At 43.7% G+C, this 17,190-nt stretch overlaps 1 protein-coding gene across 2 annotated transcripts in view; it reads right to left on the bottom strand.

Annotated features, from left to right (window-relative positions):
* The window catches only part of LOC128341261 (uncharacterized), a 121,207-nt gene extending 104,341 nt beyond the window's left edge, over nt 1–16,866 (bottom strand). The window contains exon 1 of one of the 2 annotated variants that reach the window (XM_053287547.1): nt 16,754–16,866. The gene's annotated coding sequence lies outside the window, so the exon portion shown is untranslated. The remainder of the gene's footprint in view (nt 1–16,753) is intronic. The other variant, XM_053287550.1, reaches the window with a different exon arrangement.
* Nucleotides 16,867–17,190: the final 324 nt, after the last annotated feature.

A 17,190-nucleotide genomic window follows, 5' to 3' on the forward strand; every position in this document is an offset into this window, starting at 1 on the left:
TGCCACTAAATCTGAAGTAATAATATAGCACCCTATACATCCTAGAGAAATATTAGAAGGTAGCATTCTCAAGAGAGAAGTAACTTAATTCAGTGTCAAGCTGTAAGTCAGAATAGGGAGAGGAGTGCTGGCACACGCACAGACACATACCCTGACACCTATTAGCCTGATACAAGCATGATAATAGATATTTGCTGCTGTCTGCTGCCCATTCTTTCCCCTTAGAAAGCTGAAGTGTCTGCACTTCATATTGCCTGCTGCACAGAAGTTATGAATGTGCCTAGCACATTGTCACATTTCATTTCATTTTTGTCCGCCAGGACTGTTGCTTAGCAGACACTTGACAGGGAGATGTGACCACTTCTTGATCCCTGGACAAGCATGTTTGAATGCTAAGTGTGTTTGCAAACATGTACTTGGCAGCATCACACTTTACTTGTGTAGGTAAACCATCTCAAGTATACACCTTAAAAACAGAAAGTATAAAGTAGCTCTCCCAGTCCCAGTATTATGATTCTTAATACAGTTCTTATATAGGCCTATGTTTTGTCCTCCAGAACAGGAGGCACATTTATTCTTAAGTTTGGCTGGCATCCTAACAATGTGCTTGCAGAAGGACATTGCACAGGCTAGTGCAAAGCTGTTGCACTAGACACTTGCTCAAAGTCTGGAGTTTGCCTGCCGTACTAGTGTTACACTACTGCATGTTGGAAATACAGCTCCAGGAGCATCGACTCTTTACATCTTCTATCCTATTGACCACTAGGAGCACTGGGAATAGAGATAGGCTGCATTCACATGTAACGGGGGACCGGAGTTGCAGGGACCCACGGTTAACTTACCATTATGTCCAAACATGTGCAGCTACGGTCCCATCCATAGCACAACCCGAGGCTGCGCTGAGGAGACTCCAATTTGAACTGGTTTGTAGTGAGTTTTGCTGCTCCAAACCATATGTCCACAGAGCCTTCCTGCTGTCCAAATGCAACACTGGAGGCTGCATTTGGCTGGACTGGAGTTGGATATTCCTTCTCCTTTCCCTCCCCGATTGGCTGTCCTTCAAGATGGGAGAGCAGGGGGAGGGGGTGAATGTGGTCATAGTAAACCAAGGTCTTCCTCTTTGTTTCCCCACTTTTCTTCTCTCTCTCTCTCTCTCTCTCTCTCTCTCTCTCTCTCTCTGCTCTGGGTTCCTCTGATTGGTAGACTGATATTCTCAGGTCTCCCCCTCCTCTTCCTACCTGATTGTTGCATTTTATCTTCTTTTTTCCTTGTTCTGCTCTTGCACTATGGAGACAGAAAGCTCAGGGACACAGGCTTTCTATCCAAGTATGTAACTTCCTTGATAAACTTTTATAAGTAGTTGGACCTTAAATGTCTCAAGATACTCTTAATGGGCTTGGATCTTCTCACACAAGCTTGCTCTGTTATAATTGGGATAATTGAAATCCCTTCCCTACAACCCTGCTAGCATGCTTGCCCTTGTGCAACAGTTGCACAACTTGCAACACACCTCATTTGTTTTAAACGGAACCTTTGCACAACAGAACTATAGCACAATTCTGCAAAAGCTCAAATTTTAGCACAACTATGCAATCATCTTGTGCTAGTGCAACTTGGATCATTATACAAGTATTTTAATAGTCAGTATGTCAGCCTCTGAATTTGTGAATGCTATCCATGTACCCATACACACCCCAGTCTTTTGATGCAGTTTGCAAAAAGGAGAGAGAGGCAGGACTAGCGTACCTGAAAGCAGCCATTCGTTCAGCCTACAAACCACTTTCCTTTATGCTAGTACAGACATGTATGTTCCAAGCACAATGTTGTAGAAGAGGTGGGAGGAACTGCTGCATGCTTAAATGGAACATCTGGAGACAGAGCAATCTGAGACCCTCTGTTATGACTGTGTGGCCATGTATGATTCCACTGATACCATGCTCCACTTTGATTTGCAACACAAAGGCAGGGGGAAAATAACAGATCATGCAGGTCCAATACATCTCAAACCTATGAGTTTGTGCTATTATCTACTCAGTGTGTACTCCACCAAGTTCCATACAAAACCTAGCATGCTGTTGATGCGAAATAATGTTAAAAGGTGGTAGTATTTATTATGATTTTACTCTGTCCTTCCTCCAAAGAGCTCAGGTGGTGTACATAATTCTGCCTACACCCATTTTATCACCACAACCATCCTATGAACCAGGTTAGGCTTAGAGAGAGTGACTGGTCCAAGATCACCCAATGAGCTTTATAGCCAATGGGGACTTGTTCCTGGGACTTCCTGGTCTTGGATATAGTCCATCAACTGGAGATGGGAGATGGAGATGATGATGACGACGTTGATGACTATGGTTCACATTCTATGAAGGGATCATATGGACACTTCAGCTCCACTTGGACCCTTCAGCTCCAAGTGGACCCTTGCTCCACTTCACAGGGCTATTTTACATCACCACAAGTGGTGTTAGAGATGTGCATGCAGTGGTGCTGGTGGTATTGAACCATCCATGATACTCTGTGCAAATTGTGAGCTGACAACAACAACAATATACTGTAAGATGACAGGTGTGTGTATCTGAAGCTCTTTTGTTGTGGTTAGTTATTTTAAATCAGATGTACTGTATTTTCCTGAATTCAAGACTAGAAGGTTGTTCACATGACCTTGGGTGCTGGGGCTGGAGAAGGCTGGCGGGGGGGGGAGGCAGGAGCTTACTTGCCTTCCCCCCACATGAGCAACGGTTCCCTCAAATTCCGCTGTGATGTACGCCCACATGATTGGCATGGCAGCAGGGTCCTGAGGTGGGATCAAGAGGAAGAAGTCTTCCTGCATCCCACAGGGCACCGCACGAGCAGCTGCTCTCAGAAGTGCAGCCACTCCACTCTGTACCGCTGCTCCTTCCCCCTGGTCTGCTGTCTAAAATGGCAGTGAGCCAGTTCAAATCCCAGCTACTCGGGGGCGATCACACACAATCACTACTGAGCTAAAATGAACTGGTGTTTCATTCTACCTTGGCAAAGAGCTGGGTAGAGGAGCTGGGCTCCGCAGGTCTGGAGCAAGTGGGATCGGAGGGCTCTCGGTGCTCCAGACGACACGAGCTGCCTGGGGTAAGCGAGGCAGCTCGTGTGGTCTGAATAGGCTTAGGATTTTTCCAAGTTCTTTGATGTTAGAAATCCGGGGGTCATTTTAAATCCAGAGTTCTCTTCCTTTGGGGTAAATATAGGTGTAGCCTGTATGTAACCTCTGTTTTTAAGGGGTTCGTCTTAAATTCAGAGTCATCTTGTATTTGGGTAAATACAGTATAGCTGCTGCTGAGGAAGAATTGCATGTGATATGGGACTTGAAGAAGTGCCTCACTTTAAATGGTGCACTCAAAGAAATTCCCATACTCGCTAGCAGGGCTTTCCATTGCTGGCGTATTGATGAAACTATTCCATTGCTGGCGTATTGATGGACAGAATGGAAGGAGGCAGAATCCCCCAAGTAACATAATTTAACTCCCTTTCCCCCCAAATACATTAGTTTTGGAGAGCCTCCTGCCTGCCCTGTGCTTCTGCTACGCTCTCTACAGCACTCAAACATTATTTCTTGGAGTATTGCAATGAAAGATTGACCTACATGGCCTGCAGCACTCTAGATCTCCAGATGCTTCGTCTTCACAGAAACCTTGCTAGCACTTTTTAGCCTGTAATGAAACACACGCCAGTGTTGTTTTTTTAATGACAGTAGCAGCTCTAAAATAATACATTTTCACCTATTCTATTGGTTGCCCTGAGCTCTCCTGCCTCAGGCTTGTGGAATAGTTCGGTGACTCTTTGACATGCCTGCTCCACAGAACTGCTCCTCAGCATTTCTGATTATAAGAGAAAGTAAAGGTCAGAGTGTGCTACATAGTGCCATCAAGCACATGCACAGCCTATATAAAGACAGATCGTGTATATAGAGGGTGGGGGTGGATTGAATTTTTACATTAGGTTTATGGGATTAAAATAGTGGTAAAATACTACTAGTAGTAGGAAAGGTGTGAAAGAGGGGGGAATTCTGTGAATTTGAACAGATTTGCTTGCAGCAAAGAGTCTTTTCTTATAACACTCAATATTCACTCATCCACGCTGCCATCTAGAGTCCATTATTGGAAAACAAACAAAGAAAGGAAACCAGAAAAAATAATATTCACTTTTAACTAATATTTCTGTGTAAAAATTCTAAGTTTAAGGCACAGAGCATTGGATTGAGGAGAATAAAGCACAAACGTGTTGGGGTCTTTGCCCTACTTGTTTACAGAAACACTGCACAAATCTGCTCTTTGCTATTCAGTTGATAGGTTTGCAAAATAATAACAACCCATGGATAGCTATTGATAGCGGCCTCGTTTTGCCATTTTAGTCTTCATTTGGAACTGAGGGGTATTGGCCAGCTCTCACCGACATCTTGAGAAATTATGCTTAAGCATTTTCTCTTCAGCAAAACACTACAAATGCTGAAGAAAAAGCAACCATTTGTAGTAACCTACTTAGATATACAAAAGGCAGCTTGGAAAATGAGCTACCTGCCATTCTTTAGAAATTGGTAACAGTGGCAACCCAATTTTCCAGTTGACCCAAAGGAGATGGCAAGGTTCATTACAAAGCCTCTATTCAGAACTTGGGCTCTCATGCCAAGTATAATCTGTTTAGGGATGAGCTGTGAACTTGGATCTCAATTTGCACAACATGATATGGCTTGATTAAATGTGTCTGGATGCATCTGTAATGGAATTATAGATTTCAATTAGAGGCAAGCATCAACCATTACAGGGGAATACTTTCTTGCACCAATGTCAAAAGTCTGGATCAAGGGCAACAAATGTTAACATGACTAAAAGGGGGTCTCCTCACTCTTCTCTGCTCCTTTCCTGACCATTCATCCCACTGCTTGTTCCCTCCTAACTTTTTAATTCAAATTGTGACACTGGAAATTTGAGAACATGTCAGGCAGAAAAAGGAAAGACAAATATAATATACTTGGGATTCCTCATTATCCACTGCAACATTCATACTAGTACATTTAGCTTAGATACACAAGTCACAATGGCAGAGGAAGTTTAGAAGTTTCACTGCACAACTGTAATGTAGAGTAATGGAATTGCATTGGTACAGGCAGTTGACATGGCCAAATGAATATATTTTGATTCCTAAAGCAGACATCCAAGTAGTGCCTTCCCTGTTTAAAAAGAAAGAATTAATTACACTACTCTCAGCTTTCTGCCCTTGAATGGCAACCATGGGACTGTCTCACTCTGTGGCCAGTCCTGCCATTACCAATTTCATAAAAGTAATTTTCTCTTGTTAAGTACTATTTTGCTTCCTTTTTGTTCCTTGGTGTTATTTTCAAGGTAGTCTTTCCAGAATCGATTCCCTCCAGATATCACATTAGTGGGGTTTCATAGTGTCCTTTTGAACAGGTTGCAGGAGAAATGGATGGTAAGCAGATGTCAGCACAGGTGCTGCTGGTCCTAAAGGAAAAATGATTCAAACAAGCCTAGAGTACTTTAGATTGTCCCCGCACAGCCTCTGATTTTTGTCTTTTTGTCTTTTACAGGCAAGTTACAATTCCATTTTTCCTAGACCCACATCTGCAAAACCAGTACTCTTTTTTGAGGAGCTAAGGTTTGTAAAATACTTTATTCAGGCAACAGCATATGTGCCATTTATGTGTGACAAGGCTTCAAAATCAAATCTTTATTGTTACGGTCATTTGACTAGCAAAAGTGACAAGGCTTGTTTTTAAAAGCTTTGATTGTTATGTTTTTCTTCCTATTATGCTATTATTATAAGACACAGAACTGGTAGTAGTGGCTCAATCACAGCATTGTATGGCCTGGTTCACATAATAGCTGGAATCTAGGTTTAATGTGGGTTACTGACATTAGCATGGTTGTGTGAACCCTTGCCAAGGTGGTTTATAGCCTGAGATAAATCAGAGATTCCCATCTTGGTGTGTAGGTTCACACAATCACACTAAACCCAGATTTGAATGACTGTGTGAACTAGCTTTATATGTGGTAAAAGAGAATGGTTGCAGGGCTAACCAGCTACAAAGAACCTCCTGAAAGGGACTAGAATAGGCAGCATGCCTCTGAACAGGGATAGCTCCAGAGGTGGTGTGGGGTTGCACATTTGCTGGGACTGCAAGACTGGTAAAGAACCCAACATCCCAATTGTGCCACCCTTTTCTTTTTTCATCGAGCACCAAAACTTCCATGAAAGAATGCTCAGCTGGCACATCCCAACACTTCCAGACTAAGGGAGACCACTGAGGATGTCCTGCCTTAATTGCCCCCCAAATCTTGAAGCAGGCACTGCCTTTGAAAAACTAACACACACTGAATGACATCCCATGTTCCCTGAAAGCCTCATTATCAAGAATGCTTCCGGTGTCAGCGGCAAATTGCCATTGTCTCCAGATTGTAAACCCTTGAGGATCTGTGACACCATCAAATTAATCCTATTAATTAGTAAAACCTTTCCCTTAGCAACAGCACTCCCAAGCTATAGATGACATATAATTAGCATAGCCACAATGGAATGGCTATGGGAACAAAAGAGACAGTATAGGAATTAGTATGAGAAGGGAAGGGAAGGGCAGACTCAATAGCACTATTCAGACTTTAAGGATATTCACATTATAAGCTGGGGGGAGTCGGAGGTGAAGACAGGGTCCCTAACCGGGCTGCCTGCAGCCCAACACACACACACGATCCTGGCCTTAGGGTTAAGGGTGCACTTGTGCCCTTTACCCTGCCTAAAAGCTGGGTTTTAAAGTAGGGTTAGGCACAGCAGCAGCACAGAGATTGTGCTCGATCCCGGTGCTGCACATGAGCAGCTAACCCAGACTGGGCTGCCCTAGTCAGGATTAGGCTGGTCGTGAGAACTGGCTCATTTTGTTGCATCTGCATTCAGATGTCTGTACACTCATATATGTTTTTGTGTGAATGCGTTTGTGTGAACCTGGATACAGGTCTCTCAAATGCATGATACAGATAGGAAGTGTGCTGATGCACCTTCATTTAATTAACATAACATGCAGATACAGATCTGCACCTGTGTATACTGTATGGGTATTGAACATAACGTGTGAATAAAACTAATATGAAAAATGATAAACAGAACCAAGATGGTTTTTAAAAAGAAAAGGTTTTGCTGTGGCATTATTTTTAATACTCTAGAATTTTTAAAGTGTCAGGCCCTTTACATATGTTCCTGTTCTCTTCTGCCTTCACATCAACCTGACAACATGTCCCAAAGGGGCTGAAAATGCAAGAAACTATTGAGAATAGAAAAGTTCCTTCTAAGTAACTTAGGGAGGAGGGAAATGTGAAAGATTGGAAACCCCCTGCAGCTGCTTGGAGCTGGAACCATGCTTGGCCATTGGTCCTCCCTCCCTTCCAACAGGTATTTAGCCCTGCATCTTGCTTGAGGCATGGGCCAAAGGGTTCTCATCCCGTGGCAAGGAGACCATGAGGCGCTACACACGATCAATGTGTAGAGCCTCATGGGATTCGGCCGGGAAAGCAGACACATGATCGGAAAAACAAGGTTAACTGAGCGCTCGCTCCATTAATCTTGTTTAAGGGGAGGGGTTGTTAGGCAGGCTAGCCACCATGGAACCACCGGGCCCGCCCGCGAGCCTGGTGGTTCCGACAATCTCCTTTAGCCAGTGATCTCCTTTATTCCCAGTGATCGTGGGAATAGCCTCTGTGTCTATGGAACACAGTGAGTTCGTGCACACTTCTTGGGAGGGCTGGGGAGGGGAGACAGGAGTTTGCCTGCCTTCTTCTGCAGACAAGCAGTGGCCATCTTGGCCCTCGCCATGCTGCACGCCTACACGAGTGGGTAGAAAAGGTGGGCTACCCTCAACTGGAGCAACCACAAGCTCCAGACATGTCATGATAATATTCTTAGTAACTTAGCAGAATGATTAACCCTACCACCACCAGCAGCAGCATTCCATATAAGAGAGGAGTAACCAGCTGTTGTTGACTACAGCTCCCACAATCCCCAGCTGCCAAGGCCTTTGGCTGGGGATTATGGGACTTGTAGTCAACAACATCTGGGAATCCTTCTTTTAGGGAACACTGCCCCCCACCCTTTCTTCTTAACTATTACAATGGGGAGGTTTTCTATAACATATACAGCTCTACAAAAGTCATATGGGGCTAGGCAAAAATATATTTGTTAATTGTAGTTACCAAACACTAGTCAGTGGACGGGGTGGGGGTGGTGATCTGTTTTTATGGATGTAACAACCGTTCTGGCATACTATGCAGTAAATGCTATACACCGTTTAGGCTGAGAGCAGGTATAGCACAGTTGCTAAAAGTTGAGCTTTGAAATAGGAACTCCCAGTTCAAATCCTGATTGAGCAGCCGCCATATGCTCACTGCATAGCATCAATGACTCACTTCAATTATGGGGATAAAAACAGTGGCCTACCTTCTCGGCTTGTTGTAAGAATTGCTGAGATCATATATGTGGAGTGCTTTAAACACTCTAAAAGCACTATTAGGCTGCACGGTCTCCACATATTAACATTGCACATTTAAAGAGAGGAAGAAAGAAGGGAAGGGAAGAAGCTGCAATACGGCCATCTGGTGCTTGCTTTGCCAGAGGTGTTATGAGAATGTGTCCCATATGTCAGCATTCAAATTGCTCGGTGCTGATGGTGATCCAAAATGGCAGCAGCACTAATGGCTCTTTAGTTCTTCCTTGAGGTACATAAATGTATACATAATTGCTATACAAAAAGAGATTTATGTACACATTGTAAAACAGTTGTCGAGCTGCATTAGGAAAATGTTATTGTGGTTAGGCTTTGGTCAAGCAGCAAGTTAAAAAATTTCCCAAAGGTCTCTCTGTGAGAAATGAAACCAGGTGAAATCCAACCATGACATAACCATGCAGACTCGGGCTGTTATCCAAGCGTGGCTCCAGCCAGTGAAGATTTATTTCCTTCCATCCAGAGGGAACAGAAACAGCTTAGAGAGCTATTTTGTCAGAATGTTTGGGAATCACAGGTTTGGATTTAAACAAAACTGACAATTCATTGATCCCAGTTCAGAACTGGGAAGTTGATTGCAATTAGTTATTACAGAGAGTTTCTCATTCCTGTGTCTGCAATACGTTTTTGAATGTTTTCAGAAAACCTATTTCCGTTCCTCAGTCTCCATCACAGTTTTTAGAAAGCATGTCAAATCATGGCTTTTTATCCAGGTTTTTATATGATTGTCTCCACTGCTGCTTCTTGTATTTTGTACTGTTCTATGCTTGTTTTTTAATTTAATTTAAAAAAAAAAAGATTTGTTTTTAGCTCAATATTTTAATGTCTTTTTTTATAATCTTGATTTTAAATTTTATTGTGAGCTGCCTTGGGATTTTCTTAATGAAAGGCGAGGTATAAATTTAACAATAAATAAATAAATAAATTTCATTATAATACTGTACATTTCATGAGCGTCTGGATAAATACCAGCCTTTACCAGAAAGTGATAGAAAGGAGGATGAAATTAGGTTATTTTTTGAAATAGAGGTGAAAGCTGGTCATAGGCTAAAAGCTTCTGATGTTCTTGTGATTGACTATAGATGTCATAATGCACTTGCATTTCCACTAGGCTAACATAATGTTATTTTGTGAATGTTGTTGCTCTTTATTTACTCTATTTACCGGAATCCAAGACTAAGTTTTTTCCAAATTCTTTGGTATTAGAAATTGGAGGATTCAGAGTCCTCTTGGTTTCAGTTAAATATAGGTATAACCTGTATTTAGTCTGTATTTTTTGCGGGAGTCGCCTTAAGTTCAGTCTCATCTCTTCAATATATACATTTATGTACCTATTTACTTAAGACAATAAAACATGTCAATATTCACTTTGTTTCTATCATTTAAATGATAGAACAACATGAGACATTGGTATGAAGCAGTACAAAAATGTATTGAATGAATGAATGCACATATAACTTTGTTTATAAGTCTGTTGTTACTGTACTATATGAGAACTGGGTGACAAACTCTGGAGACAGCTAGGCGTGAACTGGCTTTGTTCATGCAGACCTTGCACAGCTCTGGCATGAAAAGTAATCATGTGCAGTTTTTCTGGGCAGCATACTGTTGTGAGCAGACTACAGTTGGGAGGGGCTGTGTGCTCTATCTCTCTCCTGAAGGGAGGGCACCGCAGCCTGCCCACAACAATAGCCTCCAGTCATATGCACACACACACACACACCCCAGCACCCTCATCTGCTGGTATATAGGGTATCCACAGAGGGTTGCCAGGTCCTGATGGTGAACAAGGTTGATATCCATCAACAACAATAAAGTGGAAACAGAGGACACTTTTCAACAAAATTCTCCACTTTGCATAAAATTTGCATACATGTATCGGTATTATATATGCATATTTTGATAACAATTGGATAATTTGGAACTAAATGCAACTCACCACTGTGAAGCTGATGAGCGTGTGAGCTGTATGTCTGCTCAGGCTGCTGTCTTTGGGTGCACAGTTCTCAAGGCCCCTGCTTCTTAACCATAAATTTACCGCCTGGTTAGGTTTAGCACACACACAGTCCTCTGTCCTCCTCCCCCATGGGTCACTCAGCCCGCTCTCCGCAGCCAGGCCAGCAACTTCACCTCCTGGCTCAAGGCAGGGCAGCCAGCTAGCTATTGAGCCCGCCTCTTTGCATGGTGGTGCAGCAGTGTGTTCACAGTCTCCCTTGCTGTTCTTGACAACTGCAAACATTTATACACTGCTTTTCAACAGAAGGTTTCACAGTAGTTTTCAAAGAAAGATAAATAATAAGATGCTCCTGTCCCCAAAGAGCTCACGGTCTAAAGGGAAACACAAGGTAACACCATGCTGTGCTGGGGTTGGATAGGGCCAGTTGTTCTCCCCATGATAAACAGAAGAGATTCACCGTCAACACCACACGAAGGAAGCAAGCTGCACTTACCAGGCCCAGCTATCCATTCTCTGGCATCACATAGCTTTGCAACCTGCCTTGGAAGCAGAACCTCCCCTCTGACTTCCCCATTGGATGGATGGTCAGTCGGATGCCAGCAGGGGAAGGAGTCAGAGGAAGAAAAGCTGCTCATGAGAGCTGAGCCAACAAAATGTTCCAGTGGCCCCGCCAGGACTTCAGACACCGCAACAAATGCAATTTTTTTAAAAGTCATTTGGATCCCCCAATAGTCTCTTTTCCTCCTAATGGGGAAAAAAGTCATTTGGTCCTAATGCAAAAAAGGCATTTGCTATGTAACTTGTCCCTACAATCAGGCTCTGTACCAGAGGACTGGAAAGTAGCTAATGTAACTCTGATTTTCAAAAAGGGATCCGGGGGGATCCCGGAAATTACAGGCTGGTCAGCTTAACTTGGGTGCCGAGTAAATTGATGGAAAGCATACTTAAGGACCAAATTATTAAATGTATAGAAGAAAAGGCCTTATTGAAGGAGAACCAGCATGGCTTCTGCAAGAGCAAGTCTTGCCTCACTAAGCTTTGGAGTTCCTTGAGAGTGTCAACAGGCATGTGGATAAAGGTGATCTGGTTGACATAGTTTACTTGGACTTCCAAAAAGCTTTTGACAAAGTTTCCCACCAAAGGCTCTTGAGTAAACTTAGTCATGGGATAAGGGGACAGCTTCATGTATGGATCAATAACTGGTTGAAGGACAGGAAACAGAGGGTAGGAATAAATGGAAAGTTTTCACAATGGAGATAGGTAGGAAGTGGGGTCCCACAGGGATCTGTACTGGGACCAGTGCTCTTTAACTTGTTAATACATGATCTAGAAGTTGGGGTAAGCAGCAAAGTGGCCAAATTTGCAGATGACTACATACAGCTTTGGTCACCGTATCTTAAGAAGGATATTGTAGAACTGGAAAAGATGCAGAAAAGGGCAACCAAGATGATCAGGGGCCTGGAGCACTTTCCTTATGAGGTTAGGCTACAGCATCTGGGGCTCTTTACTTTGGAAAAGAGGCAACTAAGGGAACACATGATTGAGGTGTATAAAATTATGCATGGAGTGGAGAGGGTGGACAGCGAGAAATTTGTCTCCCTTTTTCACAACATTAGAACCAGGAGTCATCCCATGAAACTGAAGGTCGGGAAATTTAGGACCAACAGCACATAATTAATCTATGGAATTCTTTGCCATGGGATGTGGTGATGGCCACAAGCTTGGATGGCTTTAAAAAGAGGCTTAGACAAATTCATGGAGGACAGATCTATCAAGGGTGACTAGTCTGGCAGATCTGGCCACGGTTACCCACGCCTTAGTCACATCGCGGCTGGATTACTGTAACGCGCTCTACGTGGGGCTTCCCTTGAAGAATATCCGGAAACTACAGCTAGTGCAAAATGCGGCAGCGAGGGTTTTATCCGGAGCTGCCCGTTGGGAACATATCACCCCCATTTTGAAAGAGCTGCACTGGCTGCCGGTTTGTTTCCGGGTCCAATTCAAGGTGCTGGTTTTGACCGTTAAAGCCCTAAACGGTTTGGGCCCGGGGTATTTGAGGGACCGCCTGCTCCCAAGGGTTGCTGCCCGCTTGACTAGGACATCTGAGGGGGCCCTGCTCCGGGTGCCGACAATGAGAGAGGCCCGGCTGTCGTGCACTCGGGACAGGGCCTTCTCTGTTGCTGCCCCTAGACTGGAATGCTCTCCCGGTGGCCATTCGTTCCTCAGACTCCATCACAGTTTTTAGAAAGCTTTTAAAGACTTGGCTTTTTACCCAGGCTTTTACATAATCGTCTTTTACTGCTGTTCTTGTGTGTTTTTATCTGTTGTCTTGTTTTTATGCTTGTTTTTAGCTTGATGTTTTTACTGCTTTTTGCTGTATGTTTTTAATTTTTGTAAACCACCTTGGGGTTTTCTTTTAACGAAAGGCGGTATAAAAATGTAAAATAAATAAAAAAAATTAAAAATAGTCTGGTGGCTGTGGGCCACCTCCAGCCTCAGAGTCACGATGCGTCTCAATACCCGTTGCAGGGGAGCAACAGCAGGAGAAAGGGCATGCACATACCTCTTGCCTATGAGCTCCCCTAAGGCATCTGGTGGCCTACTGTGTGAAACAGGATTCTGGACTAGATAGGCCTTGGGCCTGATCCAGCAGGGCTGTTCTTATGTTCCCAAAATAGCCTCATGTCCTCTATAGGAGTCCCTAGTTAGCAACCCTATATTCACATGTTACCCTACATATGCCATTTTTAGGGGCTGCTCTATGTCCATAGATAGTATACATGTATTCAGAAGGACACCATCAGAAAAATGATCAAACCCATCATTATTACTCACCACACCCTCCCCCTGAACTAGAGCTAGTGTGGTGTAGTGGTTAGAGTGCTGGACTAGGACTGGGGAGACCCGAGTTCAAATCCCCATTCAGCTCTGGGCCAGTCACTTCTCTCTCAGCCCAACCTAATTCACAGGGTTGTTGTGAAAGAGAAACTCAAGTATGTAGTACACCGCTCTGGGCTCCTTGGAGGAAGAGCGGGATATAAATGTAATAATAATAATAACAACAACAACAACTATGGAGGGGGAAAATTGGGGCTGAAAGAAGAAAATTCATTTTCCAACAGGTTTAATTGCATGTTAAACTAACCTCTTATAAACACCTAAACAGAGTTTACCACGCCTCTGAAGCTGAGTGGCCAGATTTGGCTTTTTAAAAGCCAAATTCTGGCTTACAGCCCATTTGACCCACGAGTATACCCCTTAGGTTCTGGCAAGCTTGCGAAGCAGAGCTGGCCCTAGGATAAATAGAGCCTTTAATGTGCGCCTTTGGTTTCCCCCTCCTGGTTGGTTTATCGATGTTATTATGACTGGTTTATCAGCTTGCTGCCCCCTTCAGAGAGGCACCCCTGCTCCGAAATGTGACTGAAAATGTAGTTTCATTACTAGTTCTCAGTTCCGAAATGGGTGAAGTAATAATTAAAAAACAGAGTGACTGAATAACCAGAGTTCACTCCACAAATCTGGGATTAAGAAGCAACGGCTTCTGGGTCATGTGGCAGAGGCTCCAAGAAGGCATGAGCCTTCATGCTTCTCTTTTAGAAATTATGAACCTCTGCAATTCACTTTGACTGATTTGCAATGTCTGTACTGAATACATTGCATTTTACAATACAGAGTTTGTTTACAAAGGCATATGCCAATATTTCACATTTTCCATCATTAATGCAGGAATAAACACCAAGAGAGGAGAACTATAAAGGGATTCATACTGTGAAGATATTAACATGTAATAACTTGAATAGGTTAGCAACAGCTCCCTGGTAGACACTGAGGTTAGAGATGGCATCAGTCCTGAGGTTTTCTATAGGTCATTCTCACTAACTATACTGGTGCTGCTTTTTTTATATTTAAAATTTGAAATATAAATTTCAAGTATCGTTTGACAGTAAAAAATATACAACATCCTGCCCTAATATGCTACAGTAAAATACACACACAAGGATGCATGAACCACTTGGTGATTTAGTTTTTTGTTGACAGGTAACACAGTGTGGGGTATGGAAGGCATTTTCTGACTGTATTATCATCTATTATTGCTGATGTATATTTTCATTATACTTGTCTCATGCATTTAGCTTCACATAAGAATGTCTCGCTGTGCGCAAATATTGTGCTTTATCTCATTCATTTGGCAACACTGTGCCGCTGGCCATTTGGTCTCATTGTTCACAGGTCTCAAGTCCACCCAGGCTTCAAATAGAAAGCAATTTTCTCCTTTTGCAGTACTTCAGTTAATGAACTTCAGTTCAGCATAGCCAGAAAGACTGCTTAATCTACTATTACTGCTGTTGTGAATTATCACTGTCCCTATCTCTTACATATTTCCCTTACACAATAAAGGAAGCTTACGACACCTCTTCCATCTCAACCATTTGACCCTACCATTGCCATTTTTTCTTTCTTTCTAGGAACATAGAAAAGCTGCCTTATACTGAATCAGACCCTTGGTCCACCTAGCTCAGTAGTGTCTATACTGACTGGCAGCAGCTCTCCAAGGCTTCAGACAAGAGCCTTTCCCTGCCCTACTAGGAGATGCCAGGGATTGAACCTGGAACCTTCTGCATGCAAAACAGATGCTCGCAGGCGCATAAGAAGCCGGTGGTGGTATGAAGGCAATTCACTGGAGGTGGCACCTAGGCACCCTAGCCACACCCACTGCACCTGACAGCAGATACAGGAGGCATGGTTGTTTGCGGAAACGGGGCCACACTGCCTCGTTCACAAGGTGCTTCAGCCAATGCTGTGTTTCCAGCCTGGCTGGGAATGCATCTCTCTGCCTTTTGAGGCAGGGAAAGGTGCTCCCAGCCAGGCTGGCAACCCAACGCTGGCTGAAGTGCCTTGTGAATGGGACCACACGGCCCCATTCCCGCATATGGCCACGCCCCCTGTGTCGGATGTTAGATGCAGGGGGGCAGATAGGGTGGCTCCACAGGGAGCGGCAGCCGGGTTCTTTGGACCTGTTCACCCAATGGTGGCTCTGCCCCTGGATGTTCTACCACTGAGCTACATCCCCATATACATGTCTATGTGCCTATCAACTGAGGGTGACACAATCCATCTGATGAAGTTGTCAGGTTGAGTCCACAAAAGCTTATGTTAAAATAAATGTTAGTCTTAAAGGTTTTTACAAGACTGTTGATTTTGCTGCAACACAGACTAACACAGCTACTCCTCTGGAACATGCTTTTCAGGTCAGCCTATACCTTGGTTTTCTCAAGAAGCATAGTATAATTTAAGTGCTTATACTCTGAGAAAAGTAGGGGCTGAGACCATAGCCCCATGGATCGTCTAAAGCAGGCCTGCTCAACTTAGTCCCTCCAGTTGTTTTTGGACTACAATTCCCACAATCCCCAGACACAGTGGTTAATAGCCAGGGACTATGGGAGTTGTAGGCCAACATCTGCAGGAGGGCCAAAGTTGAGCAGCCCTGTTCTAAAGGAACTGGCAGGAAAAGGAGGAGAGGGCTCTACTCATGTAATGGATTTACCCAGCCTTTGACTCAGAGAAAGCCCACTTGAGGGGAAGAAAAATACTGAATCATTCCCATGCTTTCTGAACAAAGGCTGCTCCCCAAAACTTTCCTGGTAGATAATACACTGCCACCACATCCACTTATCAACAGAGTTTATCACACACACACCCCGCCCGGCTTGGGTGAGTTTCCAGGGAAACTCTCCTTTTCTTACTATTGGGAAAGTACAAAAACACTCCAAGTGCAAGCTTGCACATGGTGAGAAAACTTGGTAGCTGAAGGATCAAATTGAGGTGTGTTGCACCAGAGTAGAGCCCTTTACAGCCCCACTTTCCTGAGTTAAAAATCCACTCAAAAAGGCTGGTTAGAATTGCAAAGAACAAAAAGAGAAATAAACTTTATTTAAAATACTATGGACAGTTTCCATCTGAGGCTCTTTCAGCTTTTAGTTACAGGTAAACACTCAGTAGTTGCAAGAATACTTCAAAAAAGCACCTCAGTTGCAAGCAACAGGGATGTAGGAAAATACAAAAGCACCTTTAAATGTTTACAGAGACTTTTGCAGTGCCCTGGATGGATGGGCACAGGCTATTGTTCCTTAACTAAGTTGCATTGCAGATACGCAGTCCTAGACTAGTTGCAAGTATATACAGAACACACAAAAGGAAAATAAAAGTCTAACACAAACTGTTCCATAGGCTGAATCCCCTTTTCCTTGAAAACTCACCCATCCCCTGATGAGAATCAAGCTTCCTCCTGCAATCCTGTCTCTCAAAGACCTGCAATTGTTTCTGCAGCCAAACTCCATGGCCACACATCCTGCTACAAGCCCAACCTAGCTTCTTCTGCACAAAGAAATCCCTTTCTTCCTGCCTCATGGCCCTCTAGATCCCACCCACCTGGTGCTGATTGGCTGATCCCTGGAGGTCACCAGCCTGTCAGTCAGGACAGGGTTCACTTCTGGTTCACTCTTTAGGTGAGACGAGGAACTGATCAGGGGTTGATCGTTACAACTCAGTAGGGTAACTGTCTAACCATCCTCCTCAACAGGGTAAGACTCAAGAAGGGACACAGAAAAACATGAAAAAGTGTGTCACAGGAGCCGCAGGAGAAAAGAGAAGTGTTAATGTTAGCAGAATGTTCCAAAATGTGAAAGGCAGCAGA

This window comes from Hemicordylus capensis, chromosome 1, assembly GCF_027244095.1.
Source record: "Hemicordylus capensis ecotype Gifberg chromosome 1, rHemCap1.1.pri, whole genome shotgun sequence".
NCBI classification, from domain to species: Eukaryota; Metazoa; Chordata; class Lepidosauria; order Squamata; family Cordylidae; genus Hemicordylus; species Hemicordylus capensis.